The sequence below is a fragment of the Heliangelus exortis genome, chromosome 4 (assembly GCF_036169615.1).
Source record: "Heliangelus exortis chromosome 4, bHelExo1.hap1, whole genome shotgun sequence".
In the NCBI taxonomy this organism is placed as follows: domain Eukaryota; kingdom Metazoa; phylum Chordata; class Aves; order Apodiformes; family Trochilidae; genus Heliangelus; species Heliangelus exortis.
In genome coordinates, this window is record NC_092425.1 from 20,232,867 (window position 1) to 20,259,517 (window position 26,651).

The 26,651-nt window shown below is 35.6% G+C and overlaps 1 long non-coding RNA gene across 1 annotated transcript in view; it reads left to right on the forward strand.

The window, feature by feature from the left end:
* LOC139796341 (uncharacterized) overlaps positions 1-26,651 on the forward strand; it is a 244,787-nt gene that overhangs the window by 159,982 nt on the left and 58,154 nt on the right. The gene's annotated exons all lie outside the window — the stretch shown is intronic.

Here is a 26,651-nt window from a genome sequence, read left to right on the forward strand (position 1 = left end):
CCACATTACTGCAATTATCTCCTATTCGGACTACAGTCAGACAACTGTGATGTATCATTTATGACTGTATGATAAGTAATATTTGATTTTTTTTTTTAATTTTTCTTAACTATATATGTTATTGAAGTATGTCAGTTGAAAGGACCAGAGGAGCTTCAAAAGAAATATTAATAGTAGTGTTATCATGGCACTAGGCTAACACACTAATGTCTTTTCATCAAAGGAACACTTCCAGCATAAGAAAACACTGGTATGTGTTGTATATGTGTCCTTTGTGTAACAAATGAACAGTGGTGCTATTTAGAATTTCCTCCTCTGTGTGCTAGGAGTGCCACTGATTCCTCTGTCTACTGGCAATCAGGGGAGAGAAAGAGAAAGAAGAGTGCAAATATTTCTTTTTGTTTCAGCATTGCAAAAAGGCTATGATCTATAGATGTTCTTTCTTCCTATATGACTATGTGATAGAGTCTTGCTAATTCTGGGGTTAGCCTTTTGTTTTTCAAGTAAATCAGTATTAGGCTTGGTTTTGCGTATTTGTGTGAATATTTCAGAACTGACTTAAGTTCTCATCCTGGTCTGGAATCAAAAGCATCAAAAATAACATTTTTTTAAAATTAAGGATGTATGCATTGTCTCCAGTTTTTCATCTACTAACTTTGTGTTAGTCTTAACAACATACAAAAATAGTCAGTTCAGTGATGTATGATGGTGAATTTACACACCATTTAAAACATTCGAACAGAATTTCAAAAGGCCTCCTTTAACTCTGTTTTCATTCTAAAGTTGTCTGTCAACTCATTTTTATATGCTTAGAAGAGGTTGCATAGTTTTACAGTAGCTGCATGGAATAACTTGCAGTTTGATATATTAAGATATTTTGCACAAATAGCTGCTTTCCTTTAAAATGGATAGAACTATAGACAGTCCAACTGTTAAAGACTCAGAATTTCTTGTTTACTGGGTAATATTCGAAGTTTAGGCATAGAGATCAGAACTCGTTATTTTAAGTTTCAATAACAGTTTTAAAAATCTTGCGCAAGCAACTGGAATACTAATAATAGGTAACTGCATGATTATAAGGGCTATTGGGCCGGCAGGGACTTGTCTGCCCTCACTCTGAGAGCACAACACTTTGCAGAAGTTAGAATGTAACCAGAGAGAATCAAATAAAATTGTTACCAATTCTCAGTTCATTTCTGATAGCTAAAAAAATGGTGGTTTTTTTACTCTGACAAAAATGTGGCAATAATTTGGGATTTTATGTTTCCCTGGTGTGATTTCTCTTTGATACAACCAGGTACTCCAGTGCCATCTGCCAGATGGTTCTACATTCAGTAATACATTGCTTCCATTGCATTTTGTACATATTTGGTATTTTGTTGAAGTTCAACATTTTACAAAGAGGACTTGACTTAATTAAAGATAATTGAGAGGAGTAAATTGATAACTGTATTAGATATTACCTATATATGTATAAATCTTCTCTCTCTTTGATAAAGATAGGATTGAACACATTCTTGGTTTTAACTTGTTGTGTCAGAGTGGGATTAGCCCACCTCTGATTATTTTATTGTGGCTCCTGTTTTTTTTTAAGCCTCAACTATTTTTCATCAGTTTGGTGAAAAATCCAGTGAAAGCTCTAACACAGAAAGCTTTAAAGGCAAGTTTACCCCTTTGAAGCCTATATCTCTGAACTACATATGAAGGCTTAATGAGGACACTTCCTTGCATCTTGGTTCAAATATTGATTGATTGTGCACATTGCATTAACTTCCAGCAGTATAAACTATCATTAGTCTTAAACAGTGTTGCTCTCCCCTAAGTAAATGACTTTCCTATAAAAATATATATATATTTCTCTTATCATCTGTAAATTTGTTATTCATTTTTACGTAATTTTTTTTCTCCTAAACTCTTAGGAATCAGACTGGAATCATAACACCCTGTTTTTTTATTTAAAAAGTCACAAAAACTGTAAACTAGCAGAAGCACAATGCTTCAGGAGCTCAAACTAATCAAGCCAGCTATAAGATCACCGATTTCAACTGCAACCTGAATTTTCCTCTTCTTCTTGTCTCCTATTACCCTCTCTAGCTAAGAAACAAAAGAACTGTGTTTAGTCTGCAGCTCCATGCTGAGTAGCCCAGCCAGCTCCTTTCAGAATGCCTGAGTTCCACCCACATTCCTGTCCCGGGGGATATTTGTTTGGATCTCCTTCCCTGAAACTTGTAGGGTCTTAATTATCTGTAAGCCTTGATTTTTTTTCTGATTTGGTTAACACTTTCAATCACTGTGCTGAAAAATTACTTGGTGGAGAGAGCCAGGACACACATACAGGCTGGGATTTTAACCTTAATGAAAGGTTAGTTAAATCTTAACTAAGTAAAATCTTAGTTAAAGGTTAAAATCCTGCAATCTGTGCAGGCATTATAAGACCCAAGAAGTAACAGGGATCCTCATGCTGTCATTGAAAGCAAGGGACAGCTCCATTTGAAATCCACAGACTTAATTAAAATTCAAATTTTCATGAACCATACTTATTACTCTTAATTCATTATTTTAACTTACGTTTGTTCAAATAGCATATAAAACAAAAAATTCTCCTCTGCCCAAGGTTTTAAATTTAGAAAATATACAGTGAATTACTCATATTAGCTTGAGAATTGACAGTAATTATTTAGCTAAAACATTCTAATTCTTATTAATCAGTAAGAATAGAGAATGCCAGGCAGTGATTGTTTACGTAAAACATTCAGTGCTCAGACATTCACAGATAAATCTGAGTAATTAAATTAATCATATAGGTCACAAGAATTCTGCCATTTATCAGATAATTGTGTAATTAAAATTAATTTTAGCACCTTGCAAACAATGGAAAAGCATTATATGCACACATGGAATTTATGAAGGTACATTATTCCTTTTCAAAAGGCAGTATTATAATTTTGATAATATGATTTTTTTGAGTAAGAAAAGAACTTTAAAATATGGATGGTCATACTTCTTTGTCTATTAAACTATGGGGAAAACTAAACTTAAGTGTGGAAAACTGCTGCATAAAGGAAGTAAATGAGAAGCTCTGAAGAGATGCCAATAGCTTTTTGAACTACAGCATTTAGGAAGCACTGGCTATTTATATGGTACTATTTTCAGATAGCTAAGTAGCTGTCTCCTCTGCTATTCAAACAATCAAATCAAAGCTATTATGCACATATCCTTGTTATTTGGCTATACTTATGCAGCAAAGGAGAAATATAGTATTATTTGTATATCTCATTGAAAAAAAAAAGGAGGAATAGATATTTCATCATTTAATTTTGGTTTGTATTTTTCTGTTTCTTTTCCTTTGCTTCTATTTCTACTTTTCTGTATGTAATAAATCTAACTTTGATTTTGATATACATTACATGCATTTTTATCCAAAGGTTTGGAATTTTCAAAGAGCATAATTTTACATAGTGACTATAATAAGGGACTTCAGTATGACCAACACAGAGAATGACATCACTTAGCTCTGTATTATGTGCCATGAATAAGTTGTGTGTTTTGGCATAAGATGAGGTGTCACATCTACTGATCAGTAGGAAGTGTGTGGGAGTGAAAGAATTATGCCACAAATCTTATGTTCTTGACTTACACAGAGGGACTTTAGAACAGGTGTTACAGCTAACTTGTAGTAGAGTGACTGAGGATGTTCACAAGGTTAAGGGTGTCCATATTTATAGATAAGCTTAAACTGCAACTCACTGACCATTCATAGATTTCTGGCCCTTGTTTGGAACAAATCCATGGAAGGACTTCCGAGAGGGCTGGACCACCTCTCCTAAGAGACAGGCTGAAAGTTGGGGTTGTTCACCCTGGAGAACAGGAGGCTTGGAGCAACCTTGCAGTTCATGAAGGGGATCTACATGAATGCTGGAGAGGGACTCTTTACAAGGACGTGTACTGATAGGACAAGGGGGAGCAGTGTTAGCTTAAAGAGGCTAGATGGAGATTAGAAATAAGGAAGAAATTCTTTCATGTGGTACAGAGGGTAGTGAGACACTTGAAAGCTTTACTCGGGGAAGTTGTCTATGCCCCCTCTCAGGAAGTGTTCAAGGCCAGGTTGGATGAGCCTTTGAGCTTTGAGCAGCCTGGTCTAGCAGAAGATGTCCCTGCCCATGGCAGAGGGTTGGAACTGGATGATGTTCAAGGTCATTTCCAACCTTTCCAACTTTCTATGAATCTGTGATTCTATGGTTTCTAGCTCAGCCTGTGTCTCTGGCTGCAGGTATAGGCCTTCTGTAATGGCTGCTGTGAGGAAAGCAGGCTTCTGAATGAGCTCCATCTAAGCACACAGTTTAGACATAATTCTTACAGAGGACTTACTTCATTCCTAATACTGAGAAACTTTAGAAAATGAAAGCAACCAGAAGGATTAGAAGAAGAAGAAGAACTGTATCCTCACAGTTAGTGTAGTCCCTACAGAAAAGAAAGCTGAGCGGCCAGTCTCAGTTTTAAGGACTGCTCCTACATTTTTTTACAGAATAATCATTGGTAAAACACCTTTCAGTTTAAGAGCTTGATTTCCTTTGAAAAAGATGTAAAGTTCACATGAAATAGAATTCATATTTTATTTGGTTTTATATATTAGAGACACAAGACTTTGGAAGCAAATAAACATATTTTTTTCTTTTTTTTTCTTTAATATTAACTTGTAGGGAAAGAAATACGGCATCTTATATATCCTACTTTATTTGATATTAATCCATTGGGAATTAAAAAATAGCATGTCTTCTGCAGTATTTCATCTGGGTTGGGTATACAGCTTTTCTGCCTATGCTTTTCTGATTACTTTGTAAAAATATAATGAAAAGGCATTCTGAGAAAGAAACTTAGCATGGATTTTATTGAAAGTCACTGGCAATTGTCATATTTGCTCTCAGGTAACTCCTCTGACTCCTTGGCTTGAATGATGTTATCCTGATTTCAAATGCGTGCAAGCAAGCCATGCCAAAACAGGGCAAATACACAAACAAATAGGATGTAACTAACCAGATAAAAAAGAGGAAAAAAGAGGAAATTTATTTAATTACCAGTTTGTTTATTCCTGGTAACTTCTGATTGGCATAGCCATTGCATTACAATTAAACCAAAATGAATGGAGCATCAGTCTACACTTACCCTTGTGAATCATCAGTGAGCTGTGACTGACTGACAACAACCAGACACACAGCTGAAGGTTTGCCAGACAGCAAGACGTACAGAGGTGTACATTCATTAGTTTCTTGTACAGTTAAAGCAGTCTAAATCAGACATCGGAGATTAAGATAGTTCAAAATAATTTTACTATTTAGTGTCCTACTTCAGTGGCTTTCAAAGTTTTCATGGTGTGCAGTGTTATCATCTGTGTCTGTTACACTGTTCCTTACCACAGCATAGAAATTGACTGTAGGATGCTAAGACAACATTAGCACTTGCAGACATGATGAGCTAAATCATAAAGATCTTCTTCCCTTGCGTGTATATGCCAACAAATAGCTCCTCTGGTAATCTGGTGCATTAGTTTTAAGCATGTCTGGAAATCTGATTTGCCTTCAAGTCAAATTCTTCATTCTACTGGTGCTACGTTTCTCTTACCTCCACTACAGTCTGGTTTGTGTGCACATGTGCAGGCCTTGTGGGCCAGTACAAAATTGAGACAGACACAACAGGAGCCAAATTCTATTTTCTCAGGGCCAAGTGCATGACCCTAAAGGTGCTGTCATGGCAATGTGGTTGTGTTTCTGGCACAAAGGTTAATTGAGTGAATTATGCTAATTAAGTGAATATACTTCTGTACGGGGGATAATACCTTTTTGGGCCTTACAAAAAAGATAGAAAATTGATGTTTCCCTCTCAGGCCATTTTTAAATATACTCACATGCCAAGCATAGAAAAATGCAAACAGCATTCTTACCAAAGGGATTCATCAAATAAGCAAAAAAAACCTTGTGCTTCAGCTGGTAGGGTCTGATCTGCTAGTTAGAACCATGTATAGATATCCTTTATGCCTTGTTTTTTTCTGGACAGTATTAATGGTGATTTTTAACACAATTAATTTCTGTGCCAGCATGAAATTCTGAAACTAAGTGTGCTAAGCCTTTAGTTGAAAAACAACAATAGAAAAATAAAATGGAGAAATGTAAGTCTTTGGAGTAAATGAGTTGTTGGTCTGGTTTAAATTTTTCAAAAGTGAATATATAACTAATATAACTATATAACTATTTCAGACATAGAGGAGCCTGCCATCTATTAATTTTCAGCTTGTAAAATTCAACCAGCTGCTTGAAAAGTTTGAAAAACATTATCAAGGTGGTTTTTTAACTCATACTATGCACTAGTGAATGTTACATTCACAGCCAACTGAGGTCCAAATCCTGAAGTTATCCTAGTTCCTTAAAGACTTTCATGCAAGTAAAGTAAATTTCAAGATGTGAATGGTTTTAAAGGCAAGGCCTTTGCTCTGTTTTGAACTGCCCTTACTGTGTTAGGGCAGAACTGTACTGGGAGAATACTGAGGTGAAACTAGCTTCAGGCATTTAAAAATGCTATAACTAGGTGCTGAACCCTGGAAGGATGTATTTTCTCATACAGCTGGTACTTTACTCTGTAACAAAAAAGAAACTGGTTTCAAATGAGTGCAGATGTTTAAAAACAAAACAAAACAAACCCCAAAACCCTATTTTTCTTGAAAAACTTTGTAAGTTCTCATGATCTCCTTTAAAAAAGAAATTAGCTGTTAATACCTTGGGAAAGATTTGTGTTAAAGGTCATATTAAACAAAAGTCAAATGTAGAGTATTTGAGGAGTTTGGAGATGTTTAATGCAAATTTTTGTGAAGAAAAAAAAAAAGGAAAAAAGATGTGTGTCACTGCAGGTCATCTCTGAATATTTTGTTGGGGTTTCTCTGTTGGATATGCAATCTCAGCTAAATGTTTTGAAAAGGAAAGGATCAAATAAATTGCCCTAGTTTGGGTCTTTGGCATCTGTATACAGTTGTGCAGCTCTAGTAAACTTGAAAATTGCCCAGAGACAAACTTTTAAAAAATAGAGTGCTTTTGAGGCAGAAAATTGCTTTTCTGGAGCATAGTATAAGGGGCAGTATGTGACAGGAGGAGAAGGAGTTGTCTCTATGTAGCAATATTGTAAAGCATATCTTACATAGCAAAGAGGATCATTAAAGAGGATCATTTTTCATTTTTCTTTTTTTTTTTTTTTCTTTTTTTTTTTAAGTACAAGAGATTTAACTGAAGTAGCAGAAGGTGTGCCCTAAACCAAGGAAAAGCTGTTTTAATATGCAATTAAAACTAAAATTTCCTGCCTTAACCAACCTGTAGTGGCTACTCATTGTAGAACACATAGTATGGATGTCTGTCCACAACCTCAGAAGCCTGTTTCTCAAAAGGAAGAGTAAAAAAAAAAACCTCATTATACATGCATGTCAAATATTAGTGTGACTCCTATTGTCTAATATGAAAAGAAAGTGGTTTGTGCTTTTGATTAGCCTCTTGATATTTGAGAATGTTTTTGTATTGCTTAATTTTCCTTTTTATGGCAGTTTGTATATATAAAACAAAATGAGGAAAGGAGTGGAGGGGGGAAGAAATGTGCCATTTTTATACTAAGAATATGAGGCCTCCTTTGGGCCCATTATACATTAATGGGTCAGCTGAGATTTATTAGGATATGTATATTAATCTTTATACACATTCACATGCTGTAATTGTTCCTTTGGTACTATAATGTGATTAGCTGTGAATTTGTGCAATATTAACAATTATATGGATTTCCATATTACAGAACAGTAAAAACAAATGGTTATTAAAAATGCACATAAAGTATGGAATGTGAAAACACTTCCAAACTCTCAGTAATCTGATCAAATTCTCTTGGTTTTAAATACCAAAACAGTTAAGGCTTTTCTGTGAAAAAAGTGAAATCTTGTATGAGAAAAGCAAAAACTTTACCTTCCACAAAACTGAATGAATGATTCTAAACCTGTCTGAAATATAAGTGTCTATTTCTCATAGAGAGGTTACATGTGGATTTTTGCGTCACAAAAATATATTAAAATAATAGAATATAGGCTGTAGCAGTAATGTTCAATAGTAAAGTTCTCCTAGTAAGATACTCTTGTATGTAGCAGTGAGGTACAGTATGGAAGAAACTATCTAGGATCACTACCACTCACCAGTCAGTGAATTCAAAGGGCCACAAAGATGATCAGAGGACTGTAGCACTACTCCTGTGAGGAGAGGTTGACAGACTTGTGACTGCTTAGCCTGGAGAAGGCTCCAGGGAGACCTTAGAGCAGCCTTCCAGTACCTGAAGGGGGCCTACAGGGAAGCTGGGGAGGGACTTTTTTAAAGAAGTAAAAGTAGTGATAGTATGAAGAGGAATGGTTTCAAAGATGAAAGAGAGTAGATGTATATCAGATATTAAAAAGAAATTCTTTACCACAACGGTGGTGAGACACTGGCACAGGTTGCCCAGGGAAGTTGTGGCTGGCCCCTCCTTGGAAGTTTTCAAGACCAGCTTGGATGGGGCTTTGTGCAGCCTGGTCTAGTGGGAAGTGTCCCTGCCCATGCAGGGGGGTTGGTACCAGGTGGTCTTTAAGGTCCCTTCCAACCCGAACCATTCTGTGATACTTACACACGTCAAAACTGAGAGGAGCTTCCATCTTCTGTCTGGAATGGAATGAAAATATTTCTGCCTCTTGGGCAGTTATTGTCTGATATACATATGTACTACAGTAGGCAAGGGAGAATATGGCAAGGGAGAAATATTAATTTTAGTTTTGTGGAGATAGTTATTTTTTTGTTTCTCAAACTGTGTAAAAAGGTGTTACCTCTTTATGGCACATGGTTATACACCTTCCTCTAGTACTCTGCTTCTATTTGTTATAACAAATGACAGAAGTCCCTGGACTTGGCTCTAAAGAAACAGAGGGAAAAAATATTGAGACCTTTGTACAATCTTATTTTAGGTTGCATACTCCTTCCACAAAAGATGGAACGATTTTTCTCAGTTCGTTTTCATGACATAGTGGTGTTTTTTTAATGAATGTTAGATTACCCACCCTTCAAGATCTCAAAGTAGGAGAATGTCTTCTTTGTCCCCTCTTTCTTGAACCATGAACTTTGTTCACCTTGTACGTATTTTGGAGCAATAGAAGGAATTTCTCTATTATACCTCTTATCATATACCTTCTTGCCACATAGTCTTAACATTCAGTTTTAGGAGATTTCTAAAGCTCTTACTGGTATCACAGTTCCTACTTTTTATTTATCTGATCTAAGAAAGTTTTAAGATTTGTGAATAGATTGCAGAATGTAAATCCGACCATGATGGAGAAAGACATTCATTTTTGGCTCCATCTTCTAGAAACACTACTTTTTCAACTCTAGGATTTTTTTTAATTCCATAGACCACCTGATGATCTGATAGGATACACCTTTTACATGCACAGGGTAAATCAGTGATTGGTTTTTGTCATACATTTGAAAAGGGCTTCCTTAGACTTTCTTTGTCCTGATTTATTGTGTCACTATATTAAATCAAATAACTTGATCATCTGAAATCTGAATACATTTTACTGTCTTTGGGAATACCATTTCCGTGTATTTCTGTTTTCTGATCCAATATTCAGTAATCTCACAAAATGAACAATGTTAAGGAACTTAAGTGTAGGATTTCTAGCTCTTTTTTTTTTTTTTTTTTTTTTTTTTGAGGGAAACTGTGGGAAGAGATACCTACCTATACCTACCTTATTTCTGCTTGTGGTAGTATGCAATTTAAGTAGAGGAACTTTTGTAATGCATTTTACATGAGGGTGATGAGCATTCTACTGTATTTGAATCCTCACAGAATTGCTGTAAAATGACCTACAGCAGGTGGGTCAGTGTCATTTGTGGAGTCTCTTTGAGCCACAGCTTCAGCTTCTGGTGTGTCCCACGGGCACACCATCCATAGTGCTGCCAGGCAACTCCTCTTTGGATGCTTATCTGCTGCATTTTATTTTGGTGTAAATTGACCCTTAATTCTTAATTCGTATTTGGTCTGTCGTTTGCTTCTGCATATTGATTTGTGGCTGCAAAAGGGAACAAGCGAAAAGCAACTATTAAAAGGCCAGTTCTGTGAAAGGTAGTTCAAACAACAAGGTGTGTGTTAAAAGTGCCTTCTCACATGGCTGATTGGACTTGAAGAATTTTTGGTTTAACTTTGCAGTAACTTAACTAACCGGTTTTGCATTTTAACTATGTCAGACTAATCTGGTAACTGTTGAGAAGTCTTCTTCAATATTTTCATTCAATTATTCATGATGTTAATGGCATCCTTGGGAATGTATATAGCCAGACAGTCTTTCAATATGTATATTTACATACCATAATGGGTTAAACTGTTAATGTAAATTAATCTCAGCTCAAAGAATAAGTATGCATATGCATTAATAAATACAACAGAAAAAAAGCTTAAGAGCATTTTGAGCTGTTTACATAACTGACATAATTAGTCTTGAAAAAAGCAAAACCATTTTGTATAATGAAATTACATAAAATCTGCTTTATTGGATTTTGAGCAAATTTTCATTATCTCTTTAATGCAGATTTTCATTTATCTAATTTAGAGAAGACCATTTTATAATTATGAACATACTGTTTTAAGTAAAATTAAGGAGAATATTACAGCTCCTCTTGTTGAAACATTGATTATCCAGTCATACTCCTGCCAGACTCTTCTCTTCAACTATGGAGTCTTCAACCACAGTATTCTCTCAGAAACTTCATAGAACTTCTACTTCCAGAAGCTATAAAAGGATATTTTCCACTATCTATGGTACTTTTGCTTCTTCGGCTTCATGAAAGCCCTTAGGTTGACTTCTCATGTTTACTATCTATAAATATTTCATTTTTTTTACAAAATTATAAAACTGGTCAAGATACCTCTCAAATTAAGCCTTCTTCTTTTCTCTGGAAAGGAACACACTGAATGCTTTGCAAGCAATGTGGGATGTATCGAGCTTAGATCTCCAGTAGAACTCCACTGCTGCCTGCTTACCCTTATACAACAGTTTAAATTCACAAGCAAGCTTGATTTTGAAAAGTTTTTAAATCCCAACTTCTATTCTAATAGATTAGTATAATGGGTGATGATTATGATTATTATGATAACAATAAAAACAACAATAGTAATAAAAACAACAGGACCATGGCATTCTAAATGTAGCTTCTTGTTTGCTGACATTTATTTCCCAGTGTTCCACCAGGCTTTAGTCTGTTGAGTTGTCGTTTTCTTGGGAAGGCAAGTGACATTTCTGAATTATCCAAAGCAATAGCATTTAGAAATGTTAGTTACATGTTATCAGTAATACTTTCAACCACTGATACTTAAACTGCAGTTCGCAGTGGGTTACGCATTGTGGGTTACACATCCTTCTTCAGCACGTGCTTCAGATATCTGCTGGCTATGTAAAATAGGCTAGAGGGATCCTTAAGGCTTCCCAAGCTGTGTCCCACACTGCTGCAACCCATCAGGAGATGTCAATCCAGAATAGGGGCTTAATGTATCCTTATCAGTTTTAGGCCAGACAGAAACTTCAGTTTCATTTGATCTCAGAACACTCTGGAACATCGCTTATACCTGGCAAGCAGACCTCATGTGCTAATGGTATTCAGTGTGTGCAAGGATTATACATTAAATCTATATCCTTTGGGACAGCACAGCTGTGTTCAATTACCATTAAAATTCACAGCAGTGACTTACTGATGATTGTGACACATAATTTATACAATGATCACCTTTTAAAATGTGTGAACTTTCCTTGATGACAAAATTACAGTTCCTCAGTGTTCTTAACAAACTGTGAATAGGCAGATAATACTATCAAACACATAGATGGAAAATTCTCATTATTTTTATAGTAGAGTAGTTTGAAAATGCAATTTCTCTGTTTCATAAAATAATGATTAAATTTTTCAGTAGTCACTGCAGATGTTGAAGTGTCCAATAGAGTTCAAAGCAGGTTAAAATTGAACCACTGAAAACCAATAGTGTTTCTCTCTGACATTTATATCTACAGGTATCACTGTATTCAGCAAATGAATTAAACTGCAGCAACTTTGCACAGAACTTTGGTCTGATACTTGTACAGCTTAGGTACAGAGGTGAGAAAAAGGATCAGCATTCGGAATATATAAGTGCATAGGCATTTCTTTTGGGCAAATCTAATATTATACCTTAGAAGGTTCCCTTCCATACTGTTTAGAAAAAAAAATTGTTTTCTCTACCTTCTTTGCTTCTTATTTTTCTTTCTTCACCTATTTCTTTCCTTTGGATTTAATTACTTTGCTCTCAAAGCACCAACATGTTTTGAACCCTATAGAAATAGGAAGAAAGTAATTCTGTGCTTCTGATGGACCAGGTATTCTGAGCCAGTGGTCTATTCCAGTACATGATACAGATTTAAGAAATTACTTTTCAGGAAATGTATGCACCTTCAAAGTAACAATAAAATAATCAATGTATTTCATGTGACAAGGGACACTAATTTACTTTTAGAAGAAATAATTTGAGGTCTGCACCAAGTCAGCTCTGTAATTATATTTTTCTATACCTTTGGTCATTTATCCTGCTTTTATCTAGTTATTGGGTATTGTCTTCTGCTTTCCATTAAAATATTATTTCATGACTGAAAACTGATACATCTTGCCATGTTTGCCTTTAGGAATTATTTATTTGATGAGTTATTTTCAAACTTCTCCAAATACTATAATTTATTCTTTTCCTTCTAGCCTCTGGTGGGGTTGTTTAGTCTGGAGAAGAGAAGGCTCAGGGGAGACCTCATCACTCTCTGCAGCTCCCTGAAAGGAGGTTGGAGCCAGGGGGAGGTTGGTCTCTTCTCCCAGGCAGCCATCAGTAAGACAAGAGGGCATGGACTTAAGCTCTGCCAGGGGAGGTTCAGGTTGGATATTAGGAAGAAATTCTTTACAGAGAGGGTGATCAGGCATTGGAATGGGCTGCCCAGAGGGGTGGTGGATTCTCCATCACTGGAGGTTTTTAAGAAGAGACTGATGTGGCACTCAGTGCCATGGTCTGGTAGCCACTGTGGTAGTGGATCAGGGGTTGGACTTGATGATCTCAGAGGTCCTTTCCAACCTGGCTGATTCTGTGATTCTGTGGTTCTAGCCTAATTTTTTTTTTTGCATTTATATTGTTTATATCAAGAAATAGACTGAAATGTATTTAGCAGAGAACTGTAGGCTCCACGGGTGAACAAAAATAAGATGAAATGTCTTTAGATTTATCAACTTTTTTCTGTCAGAATAAAATTGTAGTCAATGTGGAGACAACCTACATGCAGCCTTTCTCCCCCTGCCAATGAGCCCAATGGAGCTTTCTTTGGACTCAGATGGTTATTGCTGTTGCTTTCAGACAGAATTATCTTCTTTGATTTTGCACTGTGTTACTGGATAAAGAGCAGGGAGGGAGAGGTGAGCCACACAGTAACTGTGTTGTTGTTGCATTTGTTTTGATCATAGTGTTGTGGATACAATCACAATGTCTGTTGATTACTAAGCAGAAAAAAATGCAGAACTTTAAGTGCATCTAAATCATATTGATTGTTGCTAAAGGTTGTAGATTACAAACTCTAAAGAATCTATGTCTAAAATTTCATTTCGAACTGTTCATAATCTAAACTGACCATTAATTCAGAAAAGAAAGAAGGGATTGGTCTCTGTCCTTATGAATGAAGAGAAGTAATTCAGGGTTTCTCCACCATTGATTTTCTTAGTAAATTACATAATCTTTGCAAGACTCAGTTTCCTTTGTGCTACGTGTGATTTATGTTCTAAAGTGCTTTTAGGATTACTGTGCTATAAGCTGTAGTATCTAAATATAAATAGTTTCCACAAGAATATAATTTCACTTTATACCATTTTTTATTGTTCTTGTTGCCTGGCAAGCAGAAATGTGGCAAGGAAGGACCTTGAAGCCTACCCAGTGTTTGGGCATGAGAATATCCACTGGCAATTACAGTTTCTTCATATAGTGAAATGAAGATAATAATTTTTCCCAGTCTCTCCATAGATACTTAGATTGTTCACTCTTTATATCCATATTTTCCCAAGAAGAGGTTTGTGGAATATTACAAGAAGGTATTCTCATATTCTTGAGGTAGCAGTGAACTCTTCTTGATTTACTAGAGGGTTCAAAGAGAAACAGTCTCAAATGAAGCTGATGCTAAAGGGATGGTGTGCTAGTGAGGTCCTTTGGTCTGCTGTCTAAGTGGAGATAGGGGTGGAGAACCATGTGGCAGCAGACACAAGGATTATTAATGGGTTAGAAACCACAGAAGCTCCTGAGAATGGTCTGGTAGGAATTAGCACTTTTCCTTTACAAAAGGTGGTAGGATTAAGCCCAACAGAAGTCCATCGACACCAACATGTGCAGCATGGGCAGCAAACAGAAGGATCTGTAAGCCAGTGTAAAGCAGGAAAACGATGTCACAGAAACATGGGGGGATGACTGATACATCTGGAGTGCTGCAATGGATGGCTACAGCTCTCCAAAAGAAACAGGCAAGGCAGAAGGGTGGCCCTGAATGTTAGGGAGTATGTTGATTGCCTAGGGCTTCATGATGGTGAGGACAGGGTTGAGTGTTTTATGGGTCAGAATCAGGAGGAAGATAAGGCAGATACTGTGGTAATGCAGTACAACAGAGAGGAAACAGCCCAAGAGGTTCCTGGAGTGTGTGGAAGTCAACTTTCTGACACAGCTGGTGACAGAGCCACCTAGGGAAGGTGCCCTGCTGGACCTGTTGCTTGCAAAGAGAGAAGGACTTGTGGAGGATGTGACTGCTGGAGGCACAGTGATCATGGAATGATAGAGTTCTCTGTTCTTGGATGTCTTTCAGCCCTTAGAATGGCAGTTCTTTCTGCAACCCTTTTCAGTGAAAATAAAATTTACCCATTGTACTAAAGAAGTCTAATCTGAAAGAAAAGGTTTGATGTTTTAGTAGTGCCATCCTGATTAATTTTTGAGTTTTAATGGAAATAACAAGTTAAATCAAGCCTATCAGAGAAGAAATTGCCTATTTTGGGTTTTGTCCATAATTGCATGTTTTTGAACTCTTTAATTTCTGTTGTTCACCCATTCCACCTGCAAAAGTGAACAGCAAAGATAAATGTTTCTTTTTTTCTTACCTCTGTGCAGAAGGAACCAAGTTTCATGTAATTTCAGTGATTGAAGAGAATGGAAAAAAAAAAAACATTTTTCACCAACATTTTTCTGTAATTTTACTGAAAGGAAATAATCTTTCTGATATGAGTTTTTTTATGCAAGAAAAGAAATCTACAACGAATGTTTCATTTAGAACTTTCTAGAGTGTACATATTGTCTTTTACTAGAGGACCGTAAGTCACAGTCCAGTCTGGATTTCCTTGGAGATTGTAAGAATGAAAACAATTTTAGCCATATTAAACATGGACATAGAGATGGAATTTACTTAGCCATTAACAATGGAAAAAACATTCTTTCACAGAAGAAGCACTTATTCTTTGACTTTTTAATCTGATCATCTTGAATGACTCACACAGAAATTTCCTATCACAAAGAAGTGAACTGTAATTCATTACTATTGCCTAAAAATCATAGGTGTGGATATTTGATTCTGGGACACCAAATTTACACCCTTTCTTACAGACTTCCACAGGCCAAGGTGCCAGGCTCTTTGCTGCTAACCTACAGGAACCACAGCTATCCCTTGCCAGTGTTTCCCTCTCTAGTACCAGTACTAGTTTCTCTCAAATCTTTTAATTCATTATGATATAGCAGCCGTTTAGATCCATACCTACTTGAAGTTTTCCTTTCTCATGTCTGAAAAATGGTTTGTGCTCAAAAGCCTGTAGTTGATAACATGAATAAGAAATGGTCTGAAAGATAAGAGGTTTCTTTGTCTCCTGATTCCAGGGCATGCAGTTTCTTCAAGACAAGACCATTAAGGCAAGAAAGTTTATGGTGTGAATGTGGAGAAGTGTTTTTACAGTTACTGTTGTTAGGCTTTTAGGTTTAACATACACTGACTGACTACATAGGAGCTTGCAACTCCACTTTTAATGAAACAGAACAGGATTGGAACAAACCTTTGAAGAACCAAAGGACAAGTTTTGCTTTGCCAATTTCAAGTGCTGTAGGAATTATTTGATCTGCACCAAACTGAACTCAGTTAACTAAATGTCAGTATGTATACATACTTTATTGTTGTAGTTCTACACTGCAGTACAATTTTTTTTAACTGCCAAGAGCATCAGAAATTAAATGATCTTCCCATTACTGCAATGCAGATATTCAATACAAAATAGAACCAAAAAAGTTTATTGCTGGAGAAATTTGAATCACCCTGCTAAAAACTTAGCATCTTTTAATAATAATAATATCTGAACAGGTATTAAATCCAGATATAATTGGAAAATTACCTTCAGGAGATATTAGCATTCACCAGACAAAAAATACTTGGTTTTCAGATATCTGTGAGCACAATTTGTATATCATAGGTTTGTTTTTTTACAGAGATGTCTATCTTGTAGTACCAGTTGTAAGGTTTCTGCATTTCTTTTTCTGATTTTCTCTAATACTTTCTACATAACTCTTCTCGAATCAAAGAACATCTCTGAATTTATACCTTCTAAATTACCAGCATCTCTTTAAACATGTGACTTCGATACAATTTCAAATAATAAGCTACCTCTTTTAATCCCTTATTATATGAATTCATAATTCAGTGGTAATAAATTAGATTTTTTTACCACTAATAACATGCTCTGCAGTGCTCTTTATCATGTTGTTTACCACTTTCCTTAAAAGTAATTTTGTCTTAGTTACATTATTTCCTGTGAAGAAGTTTCTTGTGACCTTGAGGAAGTCATTTAGCTTCACTGTGCTTTCACAATGTGCAAACAAATATAATTTTTATTAAAACAAACATTCATTATTAATGAAAGAGTATAAAACAAATAATATATAATCCCCATTCTTACTAACATACACATCAGTTGATATTCCATGTTGTAATCAGTGCCTTCAGAAGTCAAACTGAGGCTAAAGGAAGGACGTATTTTATTCCTTGTCACACTATTGTCATTGGTCTTGGATTTTGCGTCAACTTCATCATTGTGTCAACATCTAAACCCCTTCAAAAGCCACAAAAAACTCTAAGTTACTGGCACATGGAAAGAAGGAACATAGCATCAGGTATTAAACCCAGCTCCCTTTAGGAGCAGCACACCATTGTAGTTCTTCTGTGACTAGAAAATTGCTCCAAATGAAACATCATAAGAAAACCCCACTGCCCACAAGTTACATTCACCCTGCATGCATACAGACATATTTATCATTTTTATGTCAGTATGCATGGTCTAAAAATTCGGCAGTGTTGATCTGCTGAATACCCAGCCATCATCTTTCAGACTCCTTAGTTGTTTATAAGGATGTTGCCTTTTCATCAGCCACTAAATCATTTGACTACATCTGATTAGAAATGGAGGGCTCATTCCCTAGACCTTTTCCCTTCTCTATCTGTAAATCTTGAAGAAGAACAGACTGTCATTGCTGGAAACCCTGTAGAACTCAGGTATCAAATACAGGAAAATTACAAGCCCTACAGAAATAGAAGAGTTGTTCCTTCCATAAGCTTTGCTTCAAATCATCTCACTTGTTAATGTATATTGTCTACCACTTCTTTTTTGCTTCATAGGTAATACTTTGAAGTGTACTTGGAAGGCAGAAATATCATTGCTCTTCTTGACCCTGCATGGAAATGTAGTATCTTGTGAGGCTGTATCTAAAAGAATAGCTAGAGTAAGCATGGAGAAAATATATACATTTTCTTTCTTTGTTGTCTACAGTAAGCTCCTGCTACAGGAAGAAGAAAGTTGGCCTATTTCTTCCGGGGGATATAAAGAAAATTATGATTTTCCAATGTCATTTTCCATTTCAGTTTGGTTTATTTCAATTCTAAATTGTAAATGGATTTCTAATTACAGAAATAAAAGTTAATATTCCAAATAAGATCTTTTCATATTTCATCATACCAGTTTTTTGGGACACAACTTGATTTTCTCCTGCTTTTAAGTAAACTTGTCTCTGTTTCAGGGTAAAGTTAATGCCTTTGACACTACAGCCTGGTCAATGGTAGCAGCAGTTGCCCTGAGAAGGTCTCCTCAGAACATGCTATTCTGTGTAAAAAAACTCTTTTGTCCTGTTAAACTCTCATTCAATGTCCGACAGGGCTGTGTTCTGCAACAGTCTACCTGAAGATGATGTTATGTTCCTTCCAAGAAGAATTGTTTCCCCTTAGATTGGATCTATATGGGCTATAGCTCTTCTGGTATAAATTCTGCCAGACAAAGTAATCAGAATCCCTATTTTCAATAGGGATTGACGAAGGGTCAGTGGCAAGTGTCTCCTAGCACCTACACTATCAGTGCTGCAAATTCTGTCTTTAATTTAAAAATTGTATAAAAGTACACTTGAGAACTCTACCTTCTTCCCTCTTATAGCAATGAAAGTTATATTCTGTTCTTCAAGTGTTCTTCAGGTTTTCAGCTTCCCAATCCAAATTACACCACCCGTGGGAGTCTAGTTTCTCTAACAAACAGGCTTTGTATGCTGTACCTCCCAGCTATACAGTCCAGTTTCTGGAGACACAGTCTTGCTCTCTGTGTCATTCTCTTCTCAAAATATACACTTTAGTACAGATAGAATCTTAACTGGTTTTAGAGACCATATGACCAAGTCCCTTAACAGATAAGAGGAGTTTTATGACAACAACCCTGTTGTATATTTTAAAAGCCATTTGTGCTTAATACTTATTTAAAATATAAGAATCTAAATGCTTTAACTGAAGTTCAGTAACCCTCTTGCTTCCACAAGGGAGGTTGCTTTGCAACTCTCACTCTGCAGGATCTTCCATCCCTCAGTTTTCACATCAGAAATCCCTGCAAATCATCCTAGACTAGTAATAGTTGGCCTATTGTCAGAAATGAACAATTCATGTCCTTTATCTTCTTATGTGACAGCCTTTTGATCTTTTGAATGCTGTCTTCTCCATTTATCTTTGAAAACAGTCTTTATGATCTCTCCTCTGCAACAAGGACAGCTGAGATTCAAGCTTAATTCCTTTGCACTGTTTTCCATAAGGACAAGAGGTAGGATCCATCTGAAGCTTTTACCTAAGAGAATTCTGACTTTCATGTACTGAAGGAAGTTAACTTGCCTGTATTCTGTATTCTTTCTTAAACTTCACACTTCTTCTCTGGAAACAAGTCTCCAAAAATTAGATGTTATAATGAGGACATGACCTTACAAGAACTGTCTTTTTTTCATCAGAAACTAAAAGACCCAAGGTACTGCTAGGCCCCTTTCAAAGACATCTGGTGTGTAAAAGAACATCATCAAAATCACTAACTCTTTTTCTTATGAAAGGTCCACTTGGTTGCAATTCAAGCAGAAGCAGTGGCTTTCTCCTGAACTTTATAATATTTTACTTATGCCATACAGCCACCTGGAGCTCCTTTCACACTTTTGCTAAATGTTATGCACTTCCTGAAGTGTCTAGAGAAATGTATAGTCTTTGAGGAGTACAGCTCTGAGTCCTTACTTAACTAGAGAGAGTGAAGAACTCTGCCAGTTCTTTGCAAGGGATACTGCTTTGAATCCTTACCATGGAAATTACAAAGAGGCAGTGGTGCCACTGATATGTATGTGTGCATATTCAAAGTTATCTCACATGACCTTCCATCTCAAAATCTGATACAACATCTTGGTTACATCATCTTAGAGAAACTGAGGATTAGGAATATCTTCTGCCTCTTTTATTAATTTTTGGCTAACACATGAAACAGCACACGGGAAGGGTCTTAATGGAAATTTCCAAGGTAAAAACTGTTGGACTGCTAGTACTGTTAGTATTGGTAACCACAATGGGAATGGATGTACAGATAATATCTCCTCAGAAAACTATGCAACATGGTCTGTCTTTATATCCTGTTGATTATTCCTCTATGTCAGTGCTGTACAGCTGTGTTGATAAGATTGTGTTTTCTTAACAGAAGATGATAATGCTCTCCTAATCTACTTCTAAAAAAGGTATTGAAAAAGTCATATTACCTCTTTGTAGGAAGAAAAGATATAGGTATGTTGCTTACATTAGCAGAATTTGCTTAGCCCTCTATCTTTCCTCAGCATAAGTCAGTTTACAATCCCCAAAGTATTTTAAAAAGTTTTTTAAAAGGCCTAGTGTCTTCTCCCATGGTGAATGTTAAAGATGGCCTGCCATTTTGCAACAGCAGTATTTACCTCCCAGACAAAGCTTGTTTCCCCATCAACTGTCCTCAAAGCAGGTAAACAGCCTTCACTTGCTCTAATTTAATGGTTATACTGAGCTGTAAATCAGATTTAAACATCAAGTTAAATACTGAATTAGCTTCGTGGTTCATAATTCAAGAGTCTTCTGACATGCATTTCCAGCATCAGGTACTCTGAAATCTTGTATAATGCACAGTCACATAATGTGTAAAACTGCAAAATTTTCTAGGAATCTGTTAATGTCAAATACTAATTTCTGTCAACTTCTAATTCACGGTATTTTATATGTATTGAAACATTTTAGAGAATTTCTGGTTTGGGGTATTTGATTCTTTTTACACCTGTTCTTTGGAATGCAAAGAAGAGTTGTTTTGCTTTCCAAAAAAACGTATACTTAAGTTTGTAGCCAATGAACAGAGGAAACAGTCTCAATAGAAGAGCATTACCACTGCCTGGTTCACTAGGTACCTCACTGCTCTTCAATGATTAATGAAGAACTACATGATTAGTTGAATAGTGGTATAGAAGTAATTTCTAATTCCTCCATTAACATCAAGCCAGTGAGAATTTCACTAGAAGTGTTAAATTCTCATTTTTTTCTGTCCAGACCCCTCTGTTTTGTGCTTGAATGAGCAGCATGAATAGATTGGTGTAATCTAAAAATGTAACCTACTGTAAAAGTTATCCTTATTTCTCATCTTGTTTTCTATCTCTTCTAAAATTCTCCATGGCTAAAAGTATAGTAGGTTAATAATACCTGTGAGAAAGGTTGGTGGTTATAAGCATTACAATTAAACATTGTTAGTACTACATGTATAATTGAAGTGTCTGTATGCTTAACTCTTGGAATTAAGGAATAAATAGGTTTGCTTGATTTTTATTTTCTTTGATAACATTCTGTGCTTGTCCTCAACACTAAAGCTAGCACTGCTTCTATCTCAGCGTTTGTGCTCTCTCCAAATTTGTCACCTCTTTCTAAAATGTTTCTTTTTCTGAGCTCAAATGTTCGTTGTGGAACAGGATTGCAAATGGTAATATGCAATTTATTTTTAAGTGTTACTTTTTCTTTTTCCTTGTTTTATGTGTTGATTTGACAGTCACTGCTTGCCTGAAGACATATTTACTGGAACATTTTTCCCTGAGAAGAACTGACAGTTTTTAATTGAGCAGTGAGTGATTAATTCCTGTTCTTTGTTCCACTTAGATTACTCTGTGAGTAACATGTTGGAACGTGGTTTCAAAATGACTTTGATTAGCCACAGTATTATTCATTCACACAGATTTGTTGCACAATTCTGAAATTCTTCACTATCTTCTCTGGCTGCAATATAAGTGTAAAAATCTAAACCATTTCACAATTTGCCAGCATACATTCATAGGATGTGAAGCCCTTTACTCACAGATCTGAAAGTAACTATTTCAAACAGATTTCCTTTACTAGGAGACCAAACAGTGTCTAATGCTTTTTCAAACCAGCAGACTGTACTCAGGTAATTCTAGTTCTATCATTCTGCATTCAGCACAGAAAAATTTCTTCTCGTCTGCAAATCTGACAATCTAACCAGGTGAGAAACACATCGTAAGGAAGCAGATTTACTATACCACTTCAAATCATTAGTCTTTCCTAAGAAACATTTAGTTTCTTGTTGTAAATGTTTGTCCAAGCCCTTAACAAAATGTCTTCCTGATGTGTGTAATTTATTTCCTCCTCCAGAATTACGATTTGTACCACATTCAAGAGGATGCCCTTAATCTGGGTGATATGCTTGGTGTTTCCCTCTCATATGGCTGATGAATGTTTTTAAGCCTAAGAGAAATAGTGCATTTCAGTAACCGAAACATCCCATATGAAAGTAAGAAATCATTAGATTTCAATTGAATTGTATCTCTTATGAATAAAGTAAAACACACTGCATTATGTGGTACTATGCTTTATATACACAAATGGAAATCTTGAACCTTGAATTTAATTTTGTATTTAGTATGGCCATTGGTGAATATCCCTACAAATTCTTATTTGATTCTGACACAAATCTCATCAAGAATAATATTTCAGCTAGTGTCAGAAGTCATCTATGGATATTCAAGAATATTAGGAAGTGCTAATTTTTTTTCCTCACCGTGTTGTATTTTCTCACCATTTGGTTTTTTTCCCTTCCTTTTTTTTTTTTCAAAGATGGTAAAAAGTTCTTTCTCATGGTTTACATGCTAGGATTGAAAATTCCCTTAATATTTAAACCTTTGACATTACTATGCTTTCACTGGGGAAATATGTAAAGCCTTCTGCATATATGTGTTTATTTCCTTGATCATAAATAACTTCTGTATGACTTGACAGCTTGGATGTTCCCTCCTGAGTTAAGTTCAGGCCATTTGTTAGATAGGAAGGGGAAACTTATATGACAGATGCCTACACTGGCAAGCCTAGAAAAGTTCTAAGAGCACAATAGTTACTATTCAGGAATTATTCCTATGTTAACAAAGCCCACTTTCCCCCAGAAAATTTAAAACTATTAGTGTAGTTCTAAAGTTATTTTTCAATCAAGTGTAATACAAAAGCTGTCCAAACAGACTTGCATTTTAAAATATTTCTGTATTAATTTTAATTATTTTAATTAATTAATTTTATGTAAACTTCTCATTTTCTATTTATGTATTTAAAAACACAATTCTGAACTTTTATTTTACTCATTCAAAATGCAATATTCTAAACCTAAGCCTGAACTACATGAATATTTACCAATACAAAGTTGTGCCTACCTATGTTATTAGCCATAGCTTCAGAAATTTCTTTTCCAACAAAATATAAATCTCTTATCTCTGATAACTTATTAAGGCCTCCAGCCTGTTATCCTGTTTCCAGTCTCACTATGTCTCTTTTGTGCCACCTCAGTTCTTAGTTCTTCTTACCCTAGGTTCTTTGTCTGAGGACATCCACAGAAGCAGAAATAAGTCAGTTCTTACCAGCATGCTTGATTAACTATTTTGACTAATTTCAGAATAACTGATGATGTTTAAATCTGCTGTCCTGAAATGCAGAGCATTTTTACATTTTATGCGTACAAGAGAACCTGTTCCAAAGACTGAGCAAAGGAGAACTAAGATGCACTTATGTGTGTTCTATTGCTATTTTGAGTAAAGCTCTTTCCTTCAAAGAATATAGTAGAGTTATTGCTGTTGCTGCTTTCAGCCATAACCATTCAGATAAAAGGCAGCACAGGATCATTTTGAGACAGTCAGGTTGAAATCAAAGAGAACTTTCAACAGGTTGGCAACCCTTATGTATGCCTAAAACTTAAAGCCCTGGTTTGATGCAATGTGGATAAAGAAGTGTTCGAGGCTTTTCTTGTCAAGAAAGTAAGACTAAAGGTTTCTTGTGAATGAGAAGGTTTCTGTAGCTCAGTAAATAATTTGGTTATATTTCTTCCCTTTCCTACCCCCCTACTCCCCAATAACATCACTAAAAAAAAAATTAAGAATTTTCTGATCATGTGAGTGTTATGTTACACAGAACATAAAGAGAAAAACACTGATTTTGCTACTTGTATTTCTGCCTCAGTAAGTAGCAAGAGATGCAGCCAAACAATCACATTTAATTCAATGTGTTTTGGCACAATTGTCCTTTCCTGCTGTGGAGAGACATAGATCTGAGGTAGCGGAAGGTCTGAATTTCCTCTCCAAATTAGGGAGAAGCTTTGCCTCCAGGAAAGTATTAGTGACATAATTTGAAGTGTATTACGGGGATGCTTTTTAAATCAGATATAGGTTTTTTTAAATTTTTTTTTAAATTGATACAATTTTAAAATTGTAAATGTAAAATTGTATTGTTAATTTTAAAATTGTATCAATTGTAATGAAACAGATTTTAGCTTTTAATTGTAGAAATTGTGTGTCCATGCCCATGTGTGCACATGTGGTTTTTTAGCTTGCTAAATGCGATCTCGGCATTCCCATAAATTTTCTCTGTTGCCTTCGTGTGAGAACAAGTGCAGGTCATCAGTATTTAGCCAAAGGTGGGGTTTTCCAGTATAGATCTTTGCCAACTTCAGACCAAGGAAATGTACTTTCATGGCAGATGTGCAAGGAATCAGTTGTGATATGGAGGTTGCATAGTTCAAAACTGTGAGGTACTCATCTTCAGAAAAGGTTATTTTCTCAAGCAGTAAGATTGTCCTTCAAATCCTTTCACTGATAGAGAGAAATCCTTAGGATATCTATGAATTCTTGCAAGATAGGAAAGAAGCCCACCTCACATGGAAGCTCAGAGGAAATGTAGACCCCTGGACAAAATAAGGTATTTAGGAGTTGTCTGTATCTGAGAGATTTCAGAGAAAAAGATTAACTGGCCTATTATATGGTATTTTGAACCACCAGAAATTACTGGCAGAAATATCCCTTTTACTGTTTCTGAAAGGCATGCACTAGTTTTGACCTGGTTTAGTTTTGATAGCTTAGCTTTTTGTGGGCAGCCATGCTTCATCCCTTGAGTTTAATTTTCCCTGACAAGTTGGGATCTTAATATTTGTTAATTAACAGTTCATTCTCTCATCGAAACTGCAGAGCTCCCAGAAGATTGGCTACTATGTCCCTAAAGTTATGCCATACATAATTGTTGCATCTGTTACAGTGTCTTGGGGCCCTGCAAGTCCATGGGATTTAGTTAATTCTGAAGCTCTGTATATTAGTGCTTTATTTTTTTCTATTTAATAAATTCTTAGCCTTGATATTCTGTAAGTCATTCCTCTGCATCTCAGTTGTCATATGCCAATGTTAATTTTCTGATAGAACTATCTAACTTGCTATGGGGATAAAGAAGTGTATATTCACGAATCAAGAAATTAATTAAAGTAATGCTATAATCTTATTATTCAAATCTTTCATGATGATGATGATGTCCTCAATTTATTAGTACCATGTTCTTCTATTTAATTAATATATTTTCATAGGTATTATTGATTATATTGTAAAAATACTTATTCTCTACATTGGTGTGTGCAAGATTTCCATCTATTTTCAACTGCAGAAGTGCAGCTACAGAAACACAATTCTATTGTCTCAAATGACAGAATGAGACCATCAAAATTAAATATTCTAAATGAGTAGGGCCTTGCTTGAATTTGCAAACGAGACGTTTGTGATGATTTTAGGAAGAAATAAACTAAAACTCTCAAATCAATTTTAATGGCATTGTATAATTTAATTTACCTTTAACCAGGTTAATGGCCCCATGTTAGCTGCCAGGTTTTAATCAGCTTCATTAGAAGCACCTAGGGAAAGGAAAAAAATTTAAACCCCTGGGAGAAATAAGTTAACTTTGTTTTTTACATGCCAGTTTATATCACAGATGTGGGTTTGGCTCTTCTGGCTTGCAGAATGATGCCTCCAACTTTGGTCTGACACATACTTTGTAGATGGGTTATACCTGTATGAGCTCCCCTTGCTCTCTTTTCTGGGAACAACACATTCTATAGTCCAGAGTTCCTTGATATAACTGAGAAAAGGATGGGAACAAATTTTTGCTAGTTAGCAGAAAGATTTAGTAGTCTTAAAAAATGAAGCAAAACACTTTTTATAAGGTTAGAAGTTACTCTAAATGCTTATAGCTGCAATATCTATACACTGCTATCACTGCTGTCATTGTTACCAGACAGTCAGATGCATATAATTAAATTTGAGAAGTGTGTGATTCAGAATTTGTGACTCACAAAGATCTAACAAATAAACCACAGTAAAAGTAAGAAGACATGGTAGCAGGATCTCTGAGATTCATGAAAGGTACAATATATACTAAGGCAACTTAGTATAATTTCAAAAATAAAGATTTCTTAAGGGTTTTTTGTAGATTTTTCATTGATGAAAATTGAACTCTTCGAAATGCAGGCAACAGTATGCCTCAGGCAGCCAAGCATATCAAAATATGGTGCATGGGGTGACACTTACTACTCCTCCTATTTAAAGTCCTATTTTCATGAGCTTATTAGGTAATAGTGGTCCCTAAGGAAAAATACAATTAAAACTTAATCATACCAAAAGCTGCGGTTCTTCTAATTCAGCCAACTTGTAATCTTTTATACTTAGTAGTTTACTTGTAAATGTCTTAGTACTGAGAGTGCAAGATGTAATAATTAGCTTTGGTTTGCAATAATGCTGCTCCTTCAAACTCAGATGACACATTTTGTCTATGTGTCTGTAAGACTTGAAGGAATTCTGTCTTGGCAGTGTTATTTAGTTTTTATATCAGAGCAGAACTTTGGTATCCTTTTAAT